The sequence below is a fragment of the Rhamphochromis sp. 'chilingali' genome (genome assembly GCF_963969265.1).
Source record: "Rhamphochromis sp. 'chilingali' genome assembly, chromosome: 6".
Taxonomy (NCBI): Eukaryota; Metazoa; Chordata; class Actinopteri; order Cichliformes; family Cichlidae; genus Rhamphochromis; species Rhamphochromis sp. 'chilingali'.
This window is the reverse complement of record NC_137933.1, coordinates 28,218,275-28,235,591: the sequence shown is the minus strand read 5'-3', so window position 1 is coordinate 28,235,591 and position 17,317 is coordinate 28,218,275. Positions and strand designations below refer to the sequence as shown.

General features: G+C 40.1%; 1 protein-coding gene across 1 annotated transcript in view; it reads right to left on the bottom strand.

The window, feature by feature from the left end:
* The window catches only part of smyd3 (SET and MYND domain containing 3), a 112,001-nt gene that overhangs the window by 29,645 nt on the left and 65,039 nt on the right, over positions 1-17,317 (bottom strand). The gene's annotated exons all lie outside the window — the stretch shown is intronic.

Below are 17,317 nucleotides of genomic sequence, written 5' to 3'. Positions count from 1 at the left end.
AATCAGAGGAACTTTTCTACCAACAATAGTAGTGATACACTTTTTTCCCACGAAAGCAGCACGACTCTACGGTGTTAAATTGTTGATTATTAACAATTTTAGAAATTCTGAGAAAGATATGATCAAAAAAGTGATCATAAAGTTCTACAGCTGAGCTCACTCCCTGGTCACGACCACTTTCTTGTGTACGTTAAACTTCAGAATCACAGCTATGTCAAACTGACCCAAATTCAATGTCGAGTATCATCACTGGTGATGAGACATAGATCTTCAGCTACAACTCAGATTATTAAAACTCTTATTTTTCAGTGGAAGAACCTGAGTGTGCAACCTCCAAGATGATCCATCAAGTCAATAGCTGGCGCTCTATTTTTTTGACATTTATGGGATTGTGCACGGTGAAGTCGACTCCAGGGTTGGACTGTCAGCAGATTCTGCTGTGATGACCTGAGCTATGCCATATTTCATTGCTCCATCATACACTCTCACAACACATTGCACAGGAGTTTCTGGCCACACCAACAAAATCCTCACTTAGCACCAGCGCTACTCACTGTATTTGGCTACCCGTGACTTCGTCCTCTTTCCAAATTCAACATTCAACATAAAAGGTCATCATATTGACATAGTAAACAGATACATATTTGCAGGAGGTCAGAATGATCGTTGCAAACTGTGATAAAACCTTAGCAGAAGGACTAGAAGTGGTACAGTGTCTCACAAAGAGACAACTTTGAAGGAGGCAGTGAGGCTCTCTCTGGGTAATCCAGCCCAATGATACGGATGTTAGGCTAACCGGTGATTCTAAATCGACCACAGATGTGAACGTGAGGGTGAATGGTTTGTCTCTTTGTGTTAGCCCTGTGACAGACCTATCCAGGATGTACTTGCCCACTTCCCCTATGATGACTGAGACAGGCTCAAGCCCCCTGTTACCCCAACTGGATAAAAGGTTAAGTAAATGTATGCATGGAAGGCAACATGAGATTTTGCATCTGCATCAGCAAATCTCATGTTTTCAGCCCCAGTTATACTTTGTATCTGAAATGCAAAACTTAGCATAAGAAACATATAATTACATTACGATGGTCATTTTGAGCTTGGTAATATGTGGATGGTAGCATGTAAGTGGAGGAATTTTTTTTCTCCATAAAAAACACTTTTTGACCAGTTAAAGTTGGATTTAATTAATCAATTATAATCTTTTGGGTTTGTTAAATGGCCTTTACAGAAACCCCCCACTTTTGACAACTAAGGTAACACTGACTTAACCTCCTAAGACCCAAACTCTTTCATGGCATGCATTTTTAATTTCTCTTTGCCAGTTGGGACTGATTGGAACCTGATGAATGTAAAAACAAAGAATTACCAGATTTTTTTTCTACCTGATTTTTGTTTCTGGGAAAAATAGGATCCACACATAAGGACATACGTTTTAAATTTTGGTAGAACAGTGGCAGTATAATTTCCTCGTAAGTGGATATCAGGCCCTTGTAGAGCCAAATTTAGTATTTTGGTCTAGACAACCCAAAATGTGATGTCCACATATGTCGACGCCAGGTCCTAGGAGGTTATATATGTGTGTGTTTATATGCAGAAACCCCCCCCCCCCCCCCCCCCCCCCCCCCAAAGGCCCATTTTGAAAGGCATAAGAAACCCTGTAGTCCTGTTATTATTCTGGGCTTTGTTTTCTTCCAGGAAATCATAATGTCTGATTCAGCCTCTGATATCTTCTGTGGGGTGATGTTTATGCTGGTGTGGTGTCCACTGCTGGTATACCATATTATTCCCCACCTCGCATACTATTGGGTATATATACAAGTTTCAGACGCACAAAAAAAAAAAAATCTCTGCACACTAAATATTACTTTAGTATGAAATTTTGGACAGCTCAGGATATGCTTTAGCACTTGTGTATATAAACCTCTCACAATGCACTGGGGTGGTCTGCATGATATAAAGGACGTATGTCAGAACAAATGAATTAACAGGCCAAGGCTTTCAGGCGACAGAGGAGAAATTTCAAATTAGGGAGAGGGATGGTTTGTTTCTTTCAGCTAGCAGAGTTGGCGCAGACATGGTTTGAATAATAACATGCCTGAAGAAGTTGTTTAAAAGAGAAAGACACAGTTGATGAGGGAGAAAACACTAATAAACACTCTAAAACAAAAGAAGTTAGCAACGAACTGAAAGCTAAAAAACAGAAAATCAGCACAGCTGTCTTTGATGTGTCAATTACTGAGCCGGTGCTGGTAAACAAGTGTGTTTGTGCATGTGTTGGTGGTCGTGGTGCATTTGTGTGAGTTAGGTTTGTTTCTCTACTCTGTGCACAAAGCAGATAAATAAGTCTAACATTGGTAATATTAGGACTAGGGAAAATTAAAGGGAAGTAGAGATGTGCAGGGAGGGAGGGTGAAATTTAAAGTGAGCCCCAGACAGATGGTTCCCATCCTACTGATATTCAAACCAGTCAACACGTCAAATTGATTCGATTTGAATCTGCAGTTGTAATAAACACCATTAGAGTCAGGCCTCGTGGGAAATGATGGTTTTTACTCAATGGATTCACCACAAAATGAAAAATCCTGCTCTAAATCTTCCTCCCTCACTCCTCTCTTTCACACACACACAACACACAAATTGTTCTTTCATCATCTCACACACAGTATTGTTATTCGCACACATTTATCATCTGCACTGTAAAGCACAGAGTACAGATGCATCTTACAGCAGAGCCACATGTTCTGTATGAATTCCAATACATCAAGAGAGAACAACAGTTACATACTTTCATTAGATTTTCATTTAATGAATTAAACAGTGCATATAAGAAAATAATAGTCCTCTTGGCTTTGGTTTCTTTGTTCTTATTCACAATAGTTGGCAAATGCATGTGTAGAAAATAGTGCAATATGTAATGCTTTTTGCTAAACAATGGTGTTTATGTGTGTAACCAAAAAAGCCCATTATTCCAAACACACACACATACCCCATTCATAAAATAAACCACCAGGACAGCAACTAAGACTCTGGTTATTGATGAAGTTATTTTTCTCATTATTCCTCTACTCTATGACATATCATATCATGCTGTCCAGTAAAAAAAAACACCCAAACCCCAAAATCACATAAACACAGCGCACTTTGTCCAAAATCCAAGGATATTCAGTTTACAGTGATGTAAACAGAGCAACAAAGTTTGCTGTTTGTGGAGCTGGAACCAGAAAGTGTTTGTCATTTTTGCTAGAAAAACTTCCAAACACCATTCCCTTAAAACTCATTCAGAAACTAACAATTTCATATCCGTTCACACGAGGCTCAGAGCTTTATCTGGGTTTGACTATTCATTTAATGTCAATGCAAAAGGACAGCAACCTCTTTGTGACTAGGAAAAATTGGTGGTTGCTTGGTGAAACTTTTTTCTTATTTGGCAACCATCTGCAAGCAGTTGTGAGACCAGGTTGTCCAAAGGTTGAGTGTACAACACCCTCAACCTCTGGTTTAGCACTTTCAATCACAAGTTGACTGCACGGGTCACCTGGTGGTAGGTGACCTGTCCTCAAACGATCGCTGTCAGATTGACTGGAATCAGTGACAGATTGGGGAAGGTTTGCAAACCTAATTTTGAAGTTAAACTGTCATTGTGCAGCAACTATGTAACTACTTGAGGAGCACTTTCTGAATTTGTGTTTGACTTTCTGAACTTTCTGAATTCTGAATGTAAAAACTTCATGGGAATTTTTGTATGTAGACTGCTACAGATTTGCGATTTTCACAGAGTTATCACATTTATAGTTGCAGTATTATCATAAACAGATTGCATGCAATTGCCAGCTTCACCACATTAAGTCAAAACCTGATAGCAGACTATCTTAGTGCGGTTTTATCTTGATGCACCAAAGGCACTCTGAAAATGGAAACCGACTGTGAGTGTTAACAGACCTTGGTCCCTGTTTTCAAAGCAACCATGTCAAAGGCAACATCATAATTTTGGTTGTGCTGTGGTCTACAACCACAGTTTTCTTGAGTGTGACAGTAGCATTAAACAGATCACATACGTAAACCTATGAGTAAGAGAGGGTAAAAGCAAATGTAAGTGTCATCCTGTCTTCTAACAGAAAGAGGGTATTTGAGTACCTTGCCGTTTTCACCTTATTAGGAAAAGGCAACACCGGTTACTGACAGCAGAGATAGAGGGAAGAACATTTAAACAAACAGTAGTAGGGCACTGAGCTGGGCATAAATCTTTCTCTGTCTTACACTCACCATCTCCCTCCCTGAGGGAAACAATCAATCTTGGAGAAAAGCCACATCTGCAGCAGCGGCTATTGGACATCTTTTGCATCCCAAACAGCAACACGTACACACAAGCTTAAGAATCAAGTCCTGCCTTTTCCAAAAATCGACCTCCTCTGATTCTCAGACTCTCTGCCTCTTTCCTTGTTCTCTTACTCTTCTACAGATGCAGAAGCTATTATCAGAAAGAAAGAGATCTGAGTCAGGAAACTGAAACATTCAGTGTAACTGTCACTATAACATGTTCTTTAGTCTCAACAAACAGTTCTTCAGTCTGAAATGTGAAACGCTGCTGGTACTCTGCTACCTCTCAAATATAAAGATTTAGATCTTGCAAAATGTATTTGCTGGTTTTAATTATATAGCGTTGAAATTAATCATTTAATTGATACACCACTAGCGGAAGATCATCCCAAAACTCGTAGCATCTTTTCAATTGTCAGCATTTACAGACTTTTCTGAATATCTGCTTTGAAGTTCATTGGGCAAATTAAATATATCATCTTGAGCCGTGAGAGAGTGGGTGAGGCACAGAGCTGGAGACTGACATAAGCATCGATCTGGTGTCGGCAGTGACACTGTGGAAGTCTGTTGCAGTGGAGAGAGCACTGAGTGAGAAGACAAAGCTGCTGATTTACCGGTCGATCTGCATTCCTACAATCGCCTATTGCCGCGAGCAGAGCTGTGTGGCTGAAAGAATGAGATCCTGCAGGTAAGCTGTGGAAATGAGCTTCTTTTAAAGAGTGTTTAGGCTCAGCCTTTCAGATGGGATGGGGAGCTCAGTCATTTGGGAGGTGCTCACAGTAAAACCACAGCTCCTTAGTGTGGAAAGGAGCCAATTCAGGTGGTTCAAGAACCTGTCTAGAATCTCTCTAAGATGTCTTTCAAGCACGATGCTTCAGACATATTCTAACAGTACAAGAACTCAAAGCAGAGCAGGACACAGTGGACTGTCTCTCCTGACTGGTCGGACACATCAGTACCACCCTGGAAGGAGGCGGTGGACGAGGAGAGGGAGGATGCAGCTCTGTTTAGACTGCCTGGACCTGGTTCAGTGGTACATGAGGATCGATGGAACATCTTTGCTCTCTTATATGACACCTTAAAGTGTCATGGTCACAGGACTTTCTGTGTATTTGAGTTTCAATTACCAGGTTTATATATGTGAGCTTGTTTTTATTGCTATATTTGAGTTTGAAGTTTGAGTTTTGTTTTGTTGCATTTCTGTTTTGGTTACTTTTTCCCTAGCAGAAAAATCTGTTTATGTTTAGTTCACTGACTCCTTTATTTTAGTTTTCCCTTTATTACTATTTTAGTGATGATTTTCAGGTTTGCAATTCCATGTTTAGGTTATTATTTAGATTTCTGTTAGCTGTAGCCTTTACTTCCCTCAGTGTTTCTCTCTTCTATCCTCCATCTCTCTCATTTCAGGATTAATGTCCTGTGTGCCCTATGTTCTGTAGTCTGACATCTTGTAAAGCCTTAATATTCATGTCTGTAATACTTTTAGTTTTACTTTGAAGGATACATGGTATGCATTTTAGTTACTTCATGTGTTATGAATATCCTGACTGTCTTCATTTATATAAACTAATGCTTTTTGTCTTTTTGTGTCATCAGTGAACATACCCGTTACTTTCCCATGAATGTTTTCTGTGTGCAGCCCTGCATTAGTCCTAGTCCCTCAGGATTCCGGATACTGTGTTTTCCCCCTCATTCCTTGGACTTTGTATCAACAATAAAGCTCACTTCAGCTCAGCTTCAGCTCCCTGCCCCCTGCATCCTGCATTTAGGTCTTCACTTCAACACAGTAATCCATCACTGTGTAACATAAGGACTAACCAGTAATAATAACACAAATTAAATTCTATTTTAATAATTATTTCTAGCTTTTCTAACTGCCTAGAGGAAATATTATTAGCTTTAGAGATGTTATTCATATGCAAAGGAACAGCAGGTACTGTGACTACACGGCTATGCATACACACTGTCTATCAGTAACCATGGTGATGATTGTATCACTCTGAGAGATGGTGAGGGACTCCCACAATTTACCTGCTTATTTATGTCCTTACTGATAATAATGAGACCCATTTACAGCTGTGAGTGAGTGCGGGTTGATATGAGTTGACATTGTGGTCGAGTGTGTGTGAGGAGGACCCAGTTTGGGGGAGATGAAACACTGAGAGATGTTACAGTGTCTACAGGGCTACTTTCTATCTGAAGCAAATGAATTGTATTTCAGAAAATGAATTGAAAGGAGCTCTTAATGGGGATTAGAGGCCTGGTAGGATTCAGATATTGGCATACCCACTGTGGAGAATTACACAATTACCAAAGCATAGATTTTGCCCCGTGGCGTTTTCTTCCAAATTAAAGTTGGTTACTTTTGTTTAATATCTTTTAGGGAATTGTCTCTGTGTCTGTGGCAAAAGGGTGCAGAAAATCTCAATCTGCATCCATTTATTTGTTTGACCATTTATTTCTCTTACTGTCGAAACATTTCTGTTGATTCGTTTTGGATCATGAAACCTGGAGAAATTATAAATGTGAGAAAGAAACAGAAGCGTAGACAGATGAGTGTGGAAGAAGGGTGTGGTTAGTGATGTGGAAAATAGAAAATAAGATCAAAGATGTCACAGTCTGTGTGTGTGCACAAATTCTAGATTCCATATTTTAGGAGCCTACCAGTAAGGTAATGAATAGCGCTCGCAAAGACACACATATTCAGAGATAAGTAATTACGCCACTGAAGTAAAGTTAATTTGCATCTATTTCCAAGTGACTATTCTTTTAGTCAGATCACACATGCAATTCACAAATCCATTCAACTCTTTTAAGATATAAAACCATTTTTTCAGTCAATGGCTTAACTTCCAGGTGAATCTGTTTCTATAACTAAACCTCAAAATATTAAAAACCTTTCAAAGGTAAAACCCAAGAATGGCATCACTAGTCCAGCACATGCAACCTTTTGAGATATAAAGACTAACCTGTACAACTACTTTAAATTACAGTCAGCTGCAGGACTCCACTGTGAATTTCTGTGCAACATTAAGTATTCAGGCAGGAGGGGCAGATCAAAATGATTCCAGTGACATTTTGGAAACGTATACGGATAGCACATCTCTAAGTGGATGGGTGGGGGAGGCTGGGATGGTGGAGAGTGGGAGGTCCTGTCATTTCACATCGAGGCATTGCATTGGTTTGCTTTCTCCTGTCATGTTGCCTCAAAAAACTTGTGACTGGGTGGTTTATGTCTCTAATGTCATTGGAATCGGTTCAATTACTGTCACTCTGGGGACTACTACAAAGGCCATCAGACCCAATCAAAGGCCGTATCTGAGTGCCTTCTGTGCATTTGTGTGTATGCGTGCGGGTGTGTGTGTGTGTACGGACTATCGATGCTTTGATAAAGTATTTATGACCTAATCATAGTTCTTTCATCTCTCAATAGACAGGCAGACAAACTCAGTGGAAATATGACGGGGGAGAAACAGCGCTACACATCTTTTTCCTCATTGTGACACTGTTGCATGCACATAGAGAAACAGTCAAATGTCTGGGCACCTCCGCTCGTTTAGTGGTTTTACCACACTGAAAATTGAAATTATGAAATAATAAACTTTAACTTTTTTTAAATGAAGTTAAAAAATTCTTTAAAGTAGCCAGCGTTTGCACAAACTCATTGTATTGCCTAACCAATCCAAATTTTCTGAACCAAAGCAGTTCGGTTTTTCAACTAATAACCTTCAGAAGTGACTTCTTTGCAGCAATTTATCCATGAAAGCCTGATTAGTTGATGCTGAGAAGCGTCTGCTACTTGAACTCTGGGATGCATTGATGTGAGCTCTAATCTGAGGTGTCATTAATTGGGGATCTCTGGTGACTCTAATGAGCTTATCCTCTGCAGAAAAGGAAAGTCTTGGATCTTCCTTTTGTGAAATGATTCTCATCCACTTGAATAGTTTTTTCAGACCAGATTCTGTCAGACAAGAATTTTTAACAGCTCTTAAACAGGACTTTCTTCCATCTCCTCAAGTATACACAAGTATCCCCTAAAGTGCTTTTTATAAAAATCAATAAAATTTCATCTTAGGCAGGCTTTTGCATTGTGTTGTTTTTTAGATTTTATTTTTTTTATTGTTCAGATAAAATCAATTCAGATTTTATCAAAAATACACAGGACTGCAGTACAGTGTAGCTGGTGTCAGTGTGAGGTTACCTCAGAAGTAGTCAACTGTGTGCACCAGCAGCTACAACTACAGAGTACACTGTATGCCAAAAGTCTGTCAGCTGTGTTCTGACACTGCAGGCAGAAATCACCATGGAGGAGCAACATTATGTTATAGCTTAAAGTCCGAGTTTGAGCCACAGTACTAGTTGATGTCCGGCTCCAGTGGTGACTGCAAAACTGACAGTGCAGTTTAATCAGTTATGATCAGAGTGCACAGCGTTACATCTGCAGCTCCATGCGTGTATTCAGCTTCATTAGCTTTATTTTAGGTTACATGCAGTGATTATTTCTGCCTGACTGCTGTCACTAAATCTGACTGCTTAACTTGTTCTGTGTTCAAACAAAGTTAGACAGTTTTGCTGGATTTGCGTGTTGAAAAATAAGTGATAGTTTCTCTCCCTTGGTTTTCTTTCTTCTTTATTTTGTAGTTGCACTAACAAAGGTATACTGTGTATAATGTCTCTAACCTGGTGTGGCTGTTGGTGCCAGACATGCTGGTCTGAGTATACATCTAAAACATCCCGTGAGCGGCAGTTCTCTGAGTGAAAACGCATTGTTTATGTCAGACGACAGAGCAGAACGGCCAAACTCCTTCAAGCTGATAGGAAGACAGCAGTAAATCAAATAACCACTTAATACTACCAAGTTATGCAAGAGCTTCTCTGAGCCAGCAAAATGTCAAAACTCAAGGGAGGTGGGCTACAGCAGCAGAGGATCAACTAAGAACATGAAACTAACACTAGAATTCAGAATGTTTCTAGCACCTTGTTGTATCTGTGCCACAGAGAATTACAGCAGTTCGGAAAGAAAAAAGTGGGCCAACCTGCTATTAGGAAGGTCTAGCTAATACAGTGGGGCAAAAAAGTATTTAGTCAGCCACCGATTGTGCAAGTTCCCCCACTTAAAATGATGACAGAGGTCAGTAATTTGCACCAGAGGTACACTTCAACTGTGAGAGACAGAATGTGAAAAAAAAATCCATGAATTCACATGGTAGGATTTGTAAAGAATTTATTCGTAAATTAGGGTGGAAAATAAGTATTTGGTCACCTCAAACAAGGAAAATCTCTGGCTCTCACAGACCTGTAACATCTTCTGTAAGACGCTTTTCTGTCCCCCACTCGTTGCCTGTATGAATGTCACCTGTTTGAACTCATCATCTGTATAAAAGACACCTGTCCACAGCCTCAAACAGTCAGACTCCAAACTCCGCCATGGCCAAGACCAAAGAGCTTTCGAAGGACACCAGGAAAAGTATTGTAGACCTGCACCAGTCTGGGAAGAGTGAATCTACAATAGGCAAGCAGCTTGGTGTGAAAAAATCAACTGTGGGAGCAATCATCAGAAAATGGAAGACATACAAGACCACTGATAATCTCCCTCGATCTGGGGCTCCACGCAAGATCTCATCCCGTGGGGTCAAAATGATCATGAGAACGGTGAGCAAAGATCCCAGAACCACACGGGGGGACCTGGTGAATGACCTGCAGAGAGCTGGGACCAAAGTAACAAAGGTCACCATCAGTAACACACTACAACGGCAGGGAATCAAATCCCGCAGTGCCAGACGTGTTCCGCTGCTGAAGCCAGTGCATGTCCAGGCCCGTCTGAAGTTTGCCAGAGAGCACATGGATGATACAGCAGAGGATTGGGAGAATGTCATGTGGTCAGATGAAACCAAAGTAGAACTTTTTGGTATAAACTCAACTCGTCGTGTTTGGAGGAAGAAGAATACTGAGTTGCATCCCAAGAACACCATACCTACTGTGAAGCATGGGGGTGGAAACATCATGCTATGGGGCTGTTTTTCTGCCAAGGGGACAGGACGACTGATCCGTGTTAAGGACAGAATGAATGGGGCCATGTATCGTGAGATTTTGAGCCAAAACCTCCTTCCATCAGTGAGAACTTTGAAGATGAAACGAGGCTGGGTCTTCCAACATGACAATGATCCAAAACACACCGCCCGGGCAACAAAGGAGTGGCTCCGTAAGAAGCATTTGAAAGTCCTGGAGTGGCCTAGCCAGTCTCCAGACCTCAACCCCATAGAAAATCTGTGGCGGGAGTTGAAAGTCCGTGTTGCTCGGCGACAGCCCCAAAACATCACTGCTCTCGAGAAGATCTGCATGGAGGAATGGGCCAAAATACCAGCTACTGTGTGTGCAAACCTGGTAAAGACCTATAGTAAACGTTTGACCTCTGTTATTGCCAACAAAGGTTATGTTACAAAGTATTGAGTTGTATTTTTGTTATTGACCAAATACTTATTTTCCACCCTGATTTACGAATAAATTCTTTACAAATCCTACCATGTGGATTCATGGATTTTTTTTTCACATTCTGTCTCTCACAGTTGAAGTGTACCTCTGGTGCAAATTACTGACCTCTGTCATCATTTTAGGTGGGGGAACTTGCACAATCGGTGGCTGACTAAATACTTTTTTGCCCCACTGTATAAGAGAGCAGGGCAGGTTAATGTTTAGATAGTATGTGGGTGTACGGCTATATTTCATGGTCTTCTTTGCAAAGAAAAGGAAAAAAACAAATGTAAAATATAATAATATATAGTGATGATATGATAACAGCCATGATACTCATTTTTAAATTCACACTTTTGCATATTTTTCTCAATTTTTTATTCTTTTATTTGTATGCATGAGGAGCACATGTCCCAACAATGTGACTGTCTAAAGTGATTTCTGGGTTGAAACAAACTATGTGCTCATTTGCAAGCCAGTATAATACTAGTCTTATTTAAGAGAGTTACTAACCCTTTACCGCAACCACTACTTGCTAAGCTTTATACCAAGTCTTCGCCCTAGAGATTAATGACAGATTTACATGAGGGATTTGTTTTGTTCTCTAAGAGGAAGACGAGTTACCACAATGTTCCAGACTTACGCCACCACAACATGAGTAATGCAAGTGCACACATAAACACACACCCCAGGAGTCCATCTCTGTTTAAACAAGCATAAAACAGCCAACTGCAGATGGAGAATGAGAGAAAGGAAAGAGAGGAGCGGAAGCTATAACAGATGAAGACAGATTAAAGTGGCAGCTTGAAAGTTTGAGGGTAGGAGAAACAATTCGAAAATCGAGAGTGAGGGAGAGAGATCAAGGATCAATGTAATGAATCCTCTCAAGTCTCCCTGATAAGATGTGGAGTTGAATGCAATTAAAAGTGGAGGAAGAAAATATTCAAAACAAGTCTGTGCATCTTCTAAGTGTGCCAGAGTCATACTTAGTAATCTCTTTAAACAATTTCTTTATTGGAGGAGATATAAGTGCCACAGGCCTGTGATCATTACATGAATTTGGAGTGTAAAAAAGAAAACAAACTATACCGTCTAGTTGTGCAGCACAGTTCATAAGCATTCAGGCTTTCCTGTCCTTGATCCCCCTGGAAAAGAATTCACATGGTAACCTGCAAACATCTTTTCCGAGAGCTACATTTTGAAAAACCGACTGCTTTCTACTAAAATGATGATGTTAAAATGAATATTAAAGATGTTCTTAGACTCCATCCTCATCAATGATTATATCTTTATAACTGTATTTACCAAGCTTGAGTTCTTCTTCAACCTTCTTCTGTGCCTCCCTGTATTTATCCACATGCCCTTGGTTCAAACTTACATTTCACTGAATAATTGAGGCTTTAACAGATTAGAAGATCCATGATTTATTATTTGGATAAATGATAAATCTTCACAAGATATAATGTATGCAGACAGTTCTCTGTTATTCCAGGCCAACACAGGCACTTTCAAACAAGTTCGTTTAGGGGCGATTTGCAGGACGTGCAGAGTGGAGCTTTATGATAGGATTTTAATTCCCCTTTACAAATCAGTAGCAAAGATTCAGACAGATTGAGAGTTGTGTTGGACAAGAAATGTACTGTTAAAGTTACTTAAGATTTTAATGGTTTGATGCAATTAAAATCATGCAAAAAAAAAAAAAAAGTTGAATAATTGGTGTCAACCCTGGCTTTCAGCTGAATATATACAAAAGGGTCGCAGGGATACAAACATGAGTTCAATTTCAGCTGTGCATAGTCTCCCTGATAATCAGTGTTGCACCAGTTTTTATTGCCATAGAGACACAAGCCTCCACTGAGTGATTTACTAGTTTCTGAAGAGTCTCTGACCAAGAGAAAGCGTTTCCCAAAGCCATCAACTTCCAACTCGGAATCAGTCTTGTTCCGAAGTAAAGTTTTTGTTAAAGCAAGGACACAGGGGCTGTTACACTGGATTAGAAACTTGCCACTTGCCCAGAGCTCATCAACTTGCAGAGTAACTGAACACCGGTGAGCATAACTGTGGAAGAGGCATCCAACAGCGGCCCTGTTTCACAAACCTCTCCCACACACCGACACATCTCCTGCACACCAAATATCTTGGATGCCCGGCAGCAATTCCCCACAGAAGCGACTGGCTGAGATGCAGAGGAATCCATGATTCCCACACCGGTGATGAGCAAAAGCAGAAGGAACTCACAAATATAATGGTGCTTGAAATCGTCATGTAAACGGGGCATAAAAACATAAAAATTAGGATAAAACTCCAACTGAGGTGAGTCACTGTTGATACTTGATACTGTCACCAACAGATCTCATAAGAAATACATTAATAGAGAGAATAAAAACAAGTCAAGAGACGTGTGAAACAAGAAGGAGGGAGGAGAAGAAATTTGCCTAAACATGTTAGTCAACTCATTAGTAAAGTTGCTGAGTGTGACCAAAAACAGGCGGGCTGAGCTAGAGTGGTGCACTCTGGGAAAACATTTACTGAACGCTGCAGTGGAAGGAAAAGCGCTCTAAGCAACAGCTTTGGAAAGTGCACTGTACTGTACAGACACACACAGACACATGCACATCTGTGTGTGTGCACATAATCGCAATGAAATACACAGTATTCATGTGGTGTGTGCACACAAAATTTCTCATCCGCACACACGCACACAGACACCATTAGCTTCAATCTGTGTGCAATCGAACACGAGATTGCCTCCTGCTCTATAATGACTTATTTCCATTACGATACCCAATCATATCTGAAATAAAATAGTAGAGAAAGTCTGCATGTGTTTTTGTCAAGTTGGCACATTTTCAGCTGATGAGCTACTAAGCTGAAACAACCATTTCCACACCCACCCACACATTCAGATCACAAGTGTACATTTAAATGGAAGCACATTTATGGAGCATACCATTTATAACTCACACATGCAAACACACTAGCTTGTTTCTGGTTGTGTTACTTTGTATTTTACGGCAAAATACTAGAGCTAGTGAGTTGGTAAAAGTATCGTGCGCTTGTGTGTGCATGTGTTATAATTATATGTGCTTCTTTTTCTCCATAGGGTATTCTCCTCTTCTACATGCGCCAGGCATGGGCTCCTCCAATTCAAGGTCCTACACCAATTACATATCTCCAAGGAAAAGTTAGCCAAGTTCTATCCGGGAGCTGACCCCCTGTGTAACAGATGTAAAGCAGAAACAGGGTCACTCCTTCGGACTTTTTTTTGGGATGCCCCAATCCTCATAACTACTGGGTGTCTATATTCAACACCTTTTCAGAGATATATAACGTTAAATATGATCCTTCTGCTCTAATGGCTATCTTTGCGGTGATACCTTAAACCGTCATTCTGCCAAAATACTATTCGAATTCTATTCCTTTGCTTCACTCGTTGCAAGGTGCCTGGAAGCAGGAAGCTCCTCCCACACATGAACAGTGGCTTGCAGAGCTCATGAGGTTTTTGCATTTGAAAAAGATGAGATATACACTGACAGGTTCAATCAATAATTTCTTAAGGCATGGCAGCCATTACTAATGTACATGGAAACATTTAAAATGACCACCTTATCATGACCGGATACCAAATCTCTATATCACTAGCGTAGTTAGCTGTACACTGAATCTCCCTTATACATTTTATTTTTATATTTGTGTTTGTTGTTGGTGTTTTTTTTGTTTGTTTGTTTGTTTTTCTTCTCTCTTTCCGTTATCTTTTGGGGTATTGTAAATATTGAACAGCAAATTACTGTATGTTCAAGGTTTTGCTATTAACATGCTGCTGTGACTGAAAATATAATTATTTAAAAAAAATTATGTGCTTCAAGAGCAGTCAAAGCAACACTAAATCTTCTCTGACAGAGAAGATTATGATTGTTTTCACACACTTTCCTCTAACATTTTATAAATTACATCCCTGACTCAGCTGCCTGGTGACGGTAAACTGTCACCTTATTAAAAACCTAAAATGATTTAGGCGGCCCAGTGTGTTCTGGTGGTAGAGACGAACCAAATTAGAGGAGAGACCAAAACGTTATTTAGGCTGCTGCCAAAGCTCTCTAATCTTACCTTCTATCATTAGCTATGTAATATAAGACAAACTAAATAAGGAGTCAATTGTGTCAGGAAAGCCGTTGGGCACCAGTACAACACCAGAAAATATAATAAAAAATCTCTCCAAGGTGAAACATTTCCTTCTTTTTTTTTTAAACTGGTAAAGGTTACATGACACTGATTTTTAAACGATTACATGCTGCACACGCCGATTCAGTCGTCTTTATCCCAAAATCATAGCTTAGTGTGGCCTACAGCTGCAAAACGTACGGTATTACTGTTGCTTTCGACGTGACCTGTGAGGTCATTCCAGTTTCTGTTTCTTTCTGCTCCATCTCTTGCTACTCCCTTTATAAAAGTACTGGGGGGTTTTTTTTTGGCAGAGCAGTGATGAAAGAAAAGTAAGAAAAAAGGAAGCAAGATATTAATCATGTAAACAAGGAACTAAGAAAACTAAAAAAGAAAAAAAAGTTTAGCCTGGCAGACAGTCTGCTGGCTGGTTCTAGAGGTGGGTAATGATAAAAAGAGCAGGTTATTGTTTTCAGAGCAGTGTTCTTTGTAGAAAAATCTGTTTTTACTGCTTGACTGCTCTGCCGTGGACTGAATCAAAGGGTGGTTCACGAGGGAATAGCAATTCCTCCTCCACTCTGAAGGCAGCAGTTAGTCAGCTCTGAATGGCTTTTCCTCCGTACATTTACCGCACCCATAACTTTTATCTAAAACACCTTTTTTATTCTCAGCCCTCGGGGAACGCAAAGGCATTCACAAGCTAAGATTTGAATCTTTAGTGTGAAGCTTATTACATTTAAATCAATTAAAATGATTTTGCAAAAAGCGTCTGAATATTCCTGAATAGGTCTGGCCGTATAATGCTGCCTGTTACCTTAGCTACGCATCTCACATGTTGAGAAGCAGTGACTTGGTGTTTACTGTTTGTTTACAGCAATAAACACAATAAAAGTACGTGCAAGTATTTGAAATGTGTATCCTAAGGGTACTGGTGTGTGAAAGCAAGCATTTCATTTTGAAAGCAAAGATCACTTTTCTTATACTATCAAAGTACTGAATAATAACAGGACTGAAGGAAATTAAAATTACTTCAGGTTGGGAATTTGATAGTTTTGTGATAGTTCCTGACTTTTCTGTGTTTTTGCCTCCTTCTGTCTATTCTCTTTGCTAAACGTCAGCACTAATGCCTAGAGACACGTCAGCAACCTCCTGAAGACCTCCAGTTTCAAGGGAAAAATGTGTATTTGCTGATCAGTTGCCGAGTGGATACTGGAGGTTGCCAGGTGAAATCGGTTAAAAAGAGGGTGCTGAACCAAAAACCTCTTTGTGATTGCTTTGTTCACCAGCAGACTGCCGCATTTCCATTTGCCGTTTACTCTCAGAGTTGTGCAAACCGGACACAGACAACTTTCTACTTCAAAGTAAAAGTTGAGAAATTGCTGCAACAACCTAATTCCACAAGGTGCAAGTTTTATTTGAAAGAGATGCAAACAGTTTTCAGTTTGCATTTTTCTTTCTTTCAGGTTTTATTACAGCTCAGTCGAGTGAGTACAAATCATTCAGCATCTTTCAAGCAACCTGCTAGCAACTAAAGCAATCGCAAGGAGGTTTTGGTGCAGCACCCTTTATGCAACCAAATTCATGTAACAACTAACTTGGATTTGCTAGATGACAGATGTGCACCAGGGGTCTTTGACTGGTGTACAGGTCTGCATGAATGGGGCTTAATCAATTGATTACAAAGCAACTCCCAGCAACCTCCAACCACTTGCAACCATACTAATTTACCAATACTAAACCAATACAAATGTTTCTTCTCACAATCAGCTGCCAGATGGCTGCAGGCATGTTTTTAAGCCTGTGTGACTCAAGCCTTTTGAGTCTCAGTTCCCGTCTGGTAGTTATCACCTGTGTTGACTGCTTTCACCTTCATCATACATCTCATTTGTATCTCAATCATGATTGGTCAAATTTTCTTGCCCTTTGTCAAGACATCTGTTTTTGCTCCAGCTTTTTTCTCCTTGTTATTCCCTTGCTTCTAATGTCATTTTGGACTTTTGATTTGCTCCTCTTTTGGACATTTTTTATTTTGGGCTTTGTTTGTGGCCAATGGGTTACACTGCTGTTGACTGCTTGGGTTACAAGCAGCCCGAAGGGCTACCAGGGATTTTGAAATTTTGAGAGCCCTGGTTAGTGTCAGTGTCACGTTTGTAACCACTGAATATGTGCCCTTGGGGAAGGCCCGAGGCATGAAAGTTTTGAGTTTGGACATTTTGGGGGACAAATAAGTAACAGGTTTTTAGCAATGTAGTGGAAGCTGAGAGGCAGGTAACTGGACACTCAGCCATTCCAATAATCATATCCAGAGTCACCACAGCTGAAATGCCAGTTTATTTTTAACCTGTAAAGCAACATGACTTTCTAA